The following is a 10615-nucleotide window of genomic DNA, read 5'->3' on the forward strand; positions in this document are numbered from 1 at the left end:
CTACATTCAATTTAAATTTCTTAAAAAATGAAACATCGAGTTCTATATTTTATAATTTTATAATTAATTATTTGCAACATATGACGGATTTGATTGCATTTATATTTATTATTATCTAAAATTTAAATAATTTAATTTTATTGAATTTGATTTTTGCGCTACTATAATTATTTTTTCTTAGTGTATTATAATTAAATTAAAAATAAAAATTCTTTTAGTGAACCTTATTTATTTATATGTGAACAGACACTTACGTGCATTGTGATAATTAACGTTTCCCTTAAGTATGCCTTTTAATATAGGTAATTCCTCTGCCATTTTTGTATATGATTTTTATTTACATATAACAAAAACATAAAAATATTTTTTTTTATTGTAGTTTTAATTATTTTATGTTAAGTGCGCTTATCTTTAATCTTTGGCACAAACTTAAACACTGTAGATATTTTAAATTCAGACAATGAATAAGAAATTTATTAATAATAAATTTATATATTTTTTTCACTAATTTCAAATCATTTTTAGTTTAAAATTTTTTCTCAGCTGATAGTTTTTTTTTCTTTTTCAACAGGTACTATATGTAATTCTTAATTTTGTTTAGTTATTAAATTAACTTTCCTTAAAAACAATTTTCTTATTGTTACTTATTGTTAAAGGAACTTTTCTTTTGCATTTGTTTATAATAATATTTTTTATATTTATTAAATTTATTTTTTATTTATATTTTTGAATTTCTGCCAATTTTTTCTACTGTTTCAAATGAATGAAAAGTAGCGCGTAATCCACAATTTTGGTAACGATTGGCAAGTATTTAAATAATATAATTTTGTTAATTAATTAATAGAGTAATAAACTTTTTTTGACAGTGCAAAATATTTAATTGTTGTTTTGTTTATTTTTTTTTTTTTTGATACACAAAAAATTATTTTTGTCGACTAATTTTCATATTTACAATTTGACATTTTTATAGAGCAAATATTTTTTTAACACAAAATAATTTATTTTTTATTTTGTTTTATTTTTAAAAATTAATAAAATAATTTAATATAAATAATATATATTTTTTTTAATTTATGATATTTGCATATTAACTGTTGGTTTGCACACACTACACTGCTGCTCTTGTCATTTGCTACTATTAAAGTATTATGATTTTTGTATTTCTTTAGCTCTGATATATTCTTTGTATGTAGTATACAAAATATTATATTTATTTTTGCTACAATTTAATTGTCAAATGCTAACATGACAAAACTCGACAAGGTCTCGAACGCGACTAACTGTAAAAATCATAAGCACGTTACGAATATACCAAAAGGTAGTAGTAGCGTAGCATGAAAACGATACTGAAATGAAGGCGCGCACATACAAACACAACAAATACAACAAACACAACAGAGCTAAGCAAAGCAGCACAGCAAAAATTGAATAAAACAGCCAGCACCAGCAGCAACAACAAAAACAATAAAAACAACAAGAACAACGTAAATGTTGCTGATAAAATGGTAAACGAACTTCAAAAACGTATGAAATGCCGCTTTATTTTGCTGTGTTGTGTGTTGTACTATAGTGTGGTGTGCTGTCTGGTGTGGGGCTGTGGTGTATTTTGCGTTTCTCTTTTTTTTTGTTTTTGTCAAGTTAAAGGTAGTGAGCGTGAGCGCAAAAGTAAGCAGAGAATAAGCAAAAGTTTAAAATGTTTTGTATGGGTGAGGTGGTGGGTTTGGTGGTATGGTGGCAAAATTAAGTTTTGCAAAAGGCATTAAACTTTGATAAGAGCTAAAAGCAAGTGTATTTTGATTGTAAGTTTGATTTTGAAGAGTTTCTTAAGCGTTGAACATAGCTAAAGAGAAAAAATTGTTAGAAGTTGTGTGTTAAAAGAGTAAAATTTTTTGTTCTTCTTGACAGCTTTTGCTAAAGAATTTTAAGTTATATATGAATGGAATTAAAAGGAATTATTTAAATAAAATTAATTAATTATATGGTTTTATTTTTATATTAAAAATATAATATACAAATAAATTAAAATAAATAAAAGCAACGAAAAAATAAAATTCTAAATTGAATTTTTTTTATGATAATATTTATAATAAATATGTAATATTATATAAAAAAAATAAATAAAAATAAAAAATAAATTAATAAAAAATATTTAAATTTTAATATAAATATAAATTCAGAATATAAGATATAATATATAATACAAAAAATATCAATAAATTTGATTATTAAAATGAATTATATATAATAAAATATGCATAAAAAATTTATAAGTTTATTTTTATATCAAAATTATTATGTAAAAATAGATAAAATGAGTAAAAATAACGAAAAAAAATAAGAATTGAATTTCGATGCAATTTATGAATACATTTTTATAAAGAAACATAATTAAATTAATAATATAAATTATTATATATATACTAACTATTATTATAAATTTTATAAACAAACATTAACTTTGGCTTTAATGTTTGTTTAACAAAGAAAGAGAAACATTGTCGATTGCAATTGAAAAAGTTAAGCAAAAATGTTTCCTTAGCTTCTGCTCACTCACATTGCACTTAAGAGTTAACAAATTCTAAAAGTTGCATACAAGAAAAGCACAACTAATATTTAAACCACCACAAACAAACGCTCTTCATGCTCTTTATATAAATTAAAAATATAAGAGTAAGCAATAAAGCTTTTCAACACACTTAAAATACAACTGAGTATGCAATTTATTTTAAGAGTTCAAATGAATTTCTGACTTTGCTTAAAAGCTCTCCACTTAAGCTTTTAAGTTTCTTATATTATTCAAAGCTTTAGAAATTTTTGCTTAGTGTGTTTTTAAAAATATTATTTGCACATATTTTTTTCTTTGTTGTTTTTGTGCAAATAATTCTAAAAACATGCACAGAATTTTAATTGTTTTTAATATTTAAATATACAAAGCAAATAAATATTAAATAAAATTATTATAACCTTGAACTTCATATACATTAACTCATACGCCATACGATGTCATTTACATTTCGTTTGTTATTTTAATTTCATTTATTTTATTTAAAATTTTTATATTTAAACAAAGGTTGAAAAATTTGTTGTAAATTTATAAAGATATATGTATATTTGTGTGTTCTAAAATTTCTATTAATATTTTATTGTTATTTTACAATATCATAATTATTTTAACAGCTTGTTATTATAATGTCAAGTCATTTCACAGCAACGTGTTAATTTCATTGTTAAACGGTTCGAGTTCGAGATACCGTGTTTAATATTACAATTAGTGCACTCATTGAAGTTATATTGAAATCAAATAAAATAAAATTATTGAAAAATAAATATTCAAGAAAAAAAACTATATGTATATTAATTTATATATATGTTCTTTATATGTGCATATTACAATGACTTTGTAAGTAGCACGAGGTTTGCAATTTCGCCTTGCGTTCAATGGCCGCGTGGACTGGCCTGTTTTCAATAATTTTGTATTTTTTATTTTTAATTTTTCGCTTTTGTAGTACTTTTCGATATTGTAAAAAGTAATATCAATTTTATTTACAAATAAAATAAAATAAATTTATGCAAATAAACATGAAGGAAAGTTTTATTTTTACATATCGTGTAAACGCATCAGTTGCTTAATGAATTTGATTTCAATTAAGCGCATTGGCAATAATTAAGATTTATCGAAGGAGCTTTATTTAAGTGTACTAAGTAAGTCAATCAGTCAGACTGTCTGCTTTTGTATGGAAATGAGTAGAAGTACATGTGTATCTATGTATGTGTGTGTACATGTTTTTCTGTTGTAAGTCTTGCAAGTAAACCAAAGCAGACAATGTAAAAGCACTGACTACGTGAAAAAAAGTTATTGTATATTTTTTTCTTTTGTTTTTTTTGCTTTGTCGCTGTTGTGATTGTTATTGGGGGTGTTATTGTATTGCCGCTGCCGCCTCTGCTGCTGTTCTGCTGCTTCTACTGTTGCAGTGAGTAAATTATGCATTCATAAGCGCATATATATGTATGTGTATTTAGTTGTGTGTGTGTGCTTGTGCGTTCAGCAGTAATGCAACTATAACAACAACAACAACATTGTTTGCAAATATATTGTACAAAAGCATACAGTAAAACACAAAAGGCGAATGTGCGATAAACTTTGTGTTGTATGATGTCAAGGACAAGTATTTTTGTTGTTGCAATTATTGTTCTTATTGCATTTTATTAATGCTGGCGTATACGTGATTTTATTAAAAATTGTTTTTGTTTTTGTTTTTGTTGTTGTTGCTATTTTCCTTCAATATAATTATTATTATAAAGCAAATTGTTATTGTTACAATGACATTAAGCTGCGCTATTTATATTGAAAATGAGTTTTTGTTTGTTTGCACTTTGAAGTGTTCGAAATATGATTTATCAATGAAAAAGTAATAAATAATATTTTATATTTTTCAAAATTCTATTTTAGTATTTTAAAAATGAAAAATTATTTTTTTTTATTTAATAAATATACTTTTTCAAAGTAATTTGTGCCGCGTATTGAACGAAGTGTTAACTGATATATAGATTTTTTAACTGGATTTTTATTAATATTTTATTACTTATTTATTTTTTTTATTAAATTAAATTGTTTTATTAAATTAAATCTATTTATTAAATCAAACTTTTGGATTGAATTAATTTCTTTTGCGAAATAAGTTGTTTTTATTTAATTAAATATTTTTATTAAATCAAATTTTTTTTTTAAAACAAAATTATTTTTTTAACATTTTGTTTTGAATTTATTTAAAAATAGTATTTATTAGTACTTTATAAAATTTTTAAAAATAAATGTTATCTATTTATATATAAGACCCCAAATTTGTTTAATTTGTATTACAAAATATAACAATTAAATGTTATTTGCTTGAAAATTAGGACAACAAACAACAACAACAGACATGAATCAATAACACAATCAAAAAAAAAAAATACGACACTGAAGCGTCACTTAATTAATTAATTTCAAAATTAATATATGCAAAAAAAATAACTGTAAAAGTTTACTCATTGCCATTACATATTGTTTGAAAAAAAAAAAAAAACCAGCAATAATACCACACAATAAAGCAATAATAAACAACAACAACAATAACAACAACAGTAGATTAATAAAAAAAAACGAATTTTAAGTAATAACCACGAAAATATGGTCATTGAACTAACGAGTAAAATTAGGCCAAAACCAATACAAAATAAAAAACAAAAACAAAATAATTAAAAACAAAAAACAAAAAAACCAAAAACAATGTGAGGCACACAATATATTCAAAATACATTAAAATATGTAAAACAAAAACAACAACAACAAAAACAAAATCTACCAAATGATGATACACTGGAAGTATGAACACTACTTGTGTTATTACTGCTGCCGCCACTATTGCTGCATTTCTGTTGCTGTTGTTTTTGTTGTTATTTTCGAAGTTGACTTTATGTAAAGAAAGCAGCAAAGTGGCGCTGCTGCTATTTTGAGTGTAAGTGTCTGTCTGTCACGCGCTTTGCAAGTCGAAAGTAAAAGTGAAAGTTATAAACACTGATATATTGTTGTTGGTTTTATATTGTGTTAGTATTGGTATTTGTTATTGTTGTTTTTGTTTTATTTGAAATGAAATAATAATATTAATGAAATTTAGGTTTCAACTAAAAAATTAATTTTTTTTTTTAGGTTTTTGGTTTGGCTTGGTTTGTTTGATTTTATAGTTTTCGTTCGACATTTCGTTTTCACTTTTTCTCGTTGCTTCTGCAACGAGCGACGATCGACGAACAACGAATTTTTTTCTCTTCATCAATTTTGTTGTAATATCATGTAATAATATTCGTCGTGTATGTAAAAATTACATGAAGCAACGTGTGCCAATGTGCCATACAAAATACATTGAGAAAAAAGTGCAATTAAAGTTTATTACGATGATTTGTAAAGCAGGAAATTTTCTTCGTATTTTGCTTATTGCATAATAATTGCCTTTAAAATATGCCGCCGCATTATGCATAAAAGAGTATATAAAAATAAAGAAATTGTAATTTGATTTTAAAACAAATCAGAAGTAATCAAAAGAAATATAATCAAATTCAAATAAGTTCAACAAAATCAGTGATTAATAATATAATTTGGGTCAACGGGACGTATGAGTAATTATATTTTGGATATTAATTTACTATTTATATATAAATTAATAAATTGATTACAAATTCTGGTATTTTGCGTGTTTTAAGTAAACTGTTATAAAAACAACGAAACTGTTATACACAAAAGCTTACTTTTTTTGCGAATATTGTTCAAATTTTCTTACTAAGCATTACTAGAGTTTAATTTGAACTATATTTTGTTATAACCTTTTAATTATAAGTTTATTCTACTACTTTTAAGATGTTGTGTCATATTAAAAATCTTTAATTTAATATTCAAATTTTTATATATACAACTGAATCTTTAATATAAGTTAATTCTACTACTTTTGAACACCGTGCTATATTAAAAATCTTTTATTGACCATTTAAATTTTTATATACATAATATTAAATAATTAAACTATTTTTATTTATTTACTGAAACTTTCTTTTCCATAAGTTCTTACTACCGCATTACACAATATAAAAATCGAAAGTTTCTTTTTCTTTATTTCCTCATTAAAATTATATTTTAATTAAACTTAATTGAAGTGCGATCATGTTTATTATAACTTAAAAACGTTTTTTTTTATATATAAAGAAATTTCACTTTCACTGGCAATAACTGAAAAAACAAAAAATAAACTTAAACCATTTCTTTTTACGTATTATGCTTTCCTACTTTCTACGTAACTTATTTTGTTAGAGGAAAAAAAAAATGTTATAATATGCAGAGCACAACCTAAAAATTGAAAACCAAAAAAAAATTCAAAATTGTTGTTGTTTTTAAATATAAATTACTATTTTCATTTATTTAATCAAATGCCTGTCATAAAACCTAACAATAAGCAACGGACAAATAAGCAAGTAAGCAAGCAAGCAAACGAACTTAATAAAAACAATTAACTTCATTATTATGAAGATCAACGTCGACGTCATCGCTATCGCCATCATCATCAGCAACGTGCACACACAATATTATTTTCTTAACGTTAGTTTGCTCTTTAGCTGAGGTTATTGAACTGTCAAAGCTTGTTACGTTTTTATTGTGTTTTTGGTTTTGTATTTTTTTTTTTGGCTTTTTTTGGCTTATATGTCTTTCGGTTGACAGCCATAAAGCATATCGGCAACGTCGCGTCGCGCATGCGTTCAACGTCTTTAAATGCTTTTTTCTTTTTATGACTACTTATTTTGTTTTTTTTTTTATTTGAATCGTTTAGTGTTTGCTGTTGTTGTTGCTATTTTTTGGTGAATCAGTGTTTATCAAAACGTAAAATTGTTTATAATTTTTTACTTTATTTCTTTGTTTTTTTTTCGTTTGTTAATTTTCTTCTCTTAAGTGTTGCACTGAATTAATTATTGCGGTGTTTGCTTTTTGGTTAGCTGTTTTGTCATAATTTTTTCCTTTTTTTTTGCTTCGTTTACGTATTCAGGAAATAACAAAGAAATTTTGTCTGTTGGTTTTTTTTTTGCGCGCTTACCGCTGTTGCATAAGTTGTTTACAATTTTTTAAGTAGACTTTTTTTAAAATAAATTTTTTTTTTAAATAAATTTTTTTTAAACTTTTTTTCAGCTTTTTAAATATTTTCTTTTTTTTTTTTTTTGTTTTCGTATATCGCTTATAAGAGTTTTGTAGAAATTCGTGGAATTGTTTTTTTAGGCCAATGAATTTTTTTTCAGTTAATAAACAAAAAAATATTCGAGAAACTACTGTAGATTTAGTTGTGGTTTACATATGAGTAATAAAGGGAAATTTTTTTCTATTAAATTTGAAACAATTTTGTGTTTGTTATATTAATAATAAACTATTAATAATACTAATAAATAATTTATACTATTAAATTAAAATTTCTATAAAGCTTCAATGGCAAATAATATTGCTATATACTTAACGTTTGTTATAATTTATTGTTATAATGATCAAATTTTTTTTCTATAATTTTGAACGGACTAATTGATCAGTTATTTAAATAATAAACAACTTTTTTATATTATTATTAAGAAATAAGTTTTTTTGTCAAAAATATTTCGATTTCAGTCTATAATTAAATTTTAATTTTATTTTCTTTTATTATATTTTTTAGTTTCATTTTATGAATTTGATTTTTATTTATTTTTTAATTTAATTTTTTTTAATTTAATTTTTTTTTTAATTTCAATTTTTGTTTATATCTAATTTAAACTTTCAAATATCCTTCATGCTAATAATATTACCCTGTACTAAATAAAAATATTTTTCCTTCACATAATCAAAATAATTCTCTATATTATGCCTTAAAGTAACTTAATTTGTGTCAATAATTAGCAACTGGAACTTCAATAATTACAATAACAAATTGTTAAACAATTAAAAATTCGTACAAGGGAATGTCATTGTATGCAAAATTAATAAAAACAAAAACAAAAAAAAAACAAAACAAAATCATACATAAGCTATGCATACTTGCAAGTCTCCGGACACTTAACATTAATACAACATCCAACCAACCGACCGACCAACCAACCGGAGTGTTTGCCCAGCCATTTAGTGTCAACAGCTTGCAATGAGAATTTTTTTATTGTTAGCGCGCAACACACATGCTTTCAAACAAAATCAAACACACACACACAAACGAACATAACATACCAAGGAGACTCAAGCTGCAAAAATTGCACAAAGACGCTAACATGTGCAGGGGGGTAGGTGTAACACATATAAAGTGCAAATATTGTAAGTTACTCAGCGCCTGCACACAAGCTGCCAGGCAGCTAGAAGCTTGCCAATTGACCCAGCTTGAGAAAATGTAGTTGTGTGTGTATCATAGCACAGCTCAACACAGCAGAGTACAGCGCACAGCGCACAACAACGCAGCAAACAACAAAAGTGAATGACCGTGCATGACCTAAATAAAAGTCGCTGCACTCAGTCATTGCAATAACAAAACCAACAACAACAACAGCAGCAGCAAATAAAACACAACAACAATAAACAAATATCAAACAACCACAACGACAAAGTGTACTAAAATGAAATGCACATAAAAAAATGTTGACAAATTTTGTCGTTACGTTTGTGTGTCTGTCAGTCAGTACGGGTATTATGGGCAATCAGTCAGTCACTCAGTTAGTTAGTCAGTCGTTTATTCAACTCACAGCAACTCAAGTCTCACTAAAATGCAATGAAAAAATGCACATATAAATATCAAAATAACAACAACAATGAAATAATAAAAAATAATCATTTGCAAGTAGTAGCTGTGTGCAGTAGCTATGACAATTTAAAACGAGGTTATTTATATGTAGCCTATAATTGAGTGCAATGAACGGCATTCAGCACAACGTCATACGTTTACTTAGCTCGCTTACTTGCCTCCTTGCTTGCTGCCTGCCTGCCAGCCTGTTTGGCTGTTAGTATATACACACATGCACTGCACAGCACTTGTCTGTGTGGCAGCACAAAAACAATATATGTAGAATGTATAAAAAGAATAAGCAAAAAATAATATAAGAAAAATTCACACAGTCCAGCTCACTTACATATATATGCAAATATTTGCTTGTGTATATGTGTGTGTGTGTGTTTCATTTTAAAGGTTCTTCGAAAATTCGAACTTGCATTTGCTGTTCGTTACTTTTACTCGCTGCAATGCTGCTATGATAACGTTATGCTGCACACATAAATCGCTGCACAAAACAGCTGCTTGGTGTTGAGCTGCAGCAACCATTGGTAACAGCAGCAATAGTGCTCTGCACACTGTTACGTCTTATGCAGAAAAAACCTTCGAGAAAATTTCAGAGTCATTGAACTCTTACTGCTGCTTGCTGCACAATTGCAAGCATAACTATTAGATATTTGCTGCTAGTGCTGCTGCTGCTGCTGCTGCTGCCGTTGCTGCTTACATAGCATCAACGATAAAGCAATAATACTGCAGCTGCTTGCTTACGACAGAAATATATGGCATAGGGTAGGGTATGGTATTTGTATAGTTTTAGTATTATATATGTATATATGTATGCTTAGAATACAGAGTTAATAGCAGAAATAACAACAACTGTGATAATAGCAATAACAACAGCAGTATGAAACAACAACAAGAAACTATGTGTACTGAAACTAGTTTTGGAGGCATTGAAAAACGAAAGTAAAATCACAAGTTAGTGTTGAGTTTTATGCTGAGTTCATTCAACCTGCTACCAAGCACTGGCAAATAACAGAATAAATATCACAAAAAAAAATAGAGTCAAACTCACTCGAGAGCATAAAACCGAAGTGTTTTTGAGCTCTTCATTGTTATGCTCTATATTTTATGTTACTCATACGTTATGGTGTGCACTCAGCTTTGTATGTGTGTGTCTGCATGTGTTTATGAGTTTGTAGGTTGGTTTGGTTTTTGGTATGGAAAAAAGTCTGGTTCGTTTGGGTTTGTTGGTCTTTTGTGTTTTTACGTTTCATTTCGAGGTAAATGAACCTTTTGAAGGTTCAATTTACATAGTATTTGACCAT

The sequence above is a fragment of the Teleopsis dalmanni genome, chromosome 1 (genome assembly GCF_002237135.1).
Source record: "Teleopsis dalmanni isolate 2A chromosome 1, ASM223713v2, whole genome shotgun sequence".
Classification (NCBI taxonomy): domain Eukaryota; kingdom Metazoa; phylum Arthropoda; class Insecta; order Diptera; family Diopsidae; genus Teleopsis; species Teleopsis dalmanni.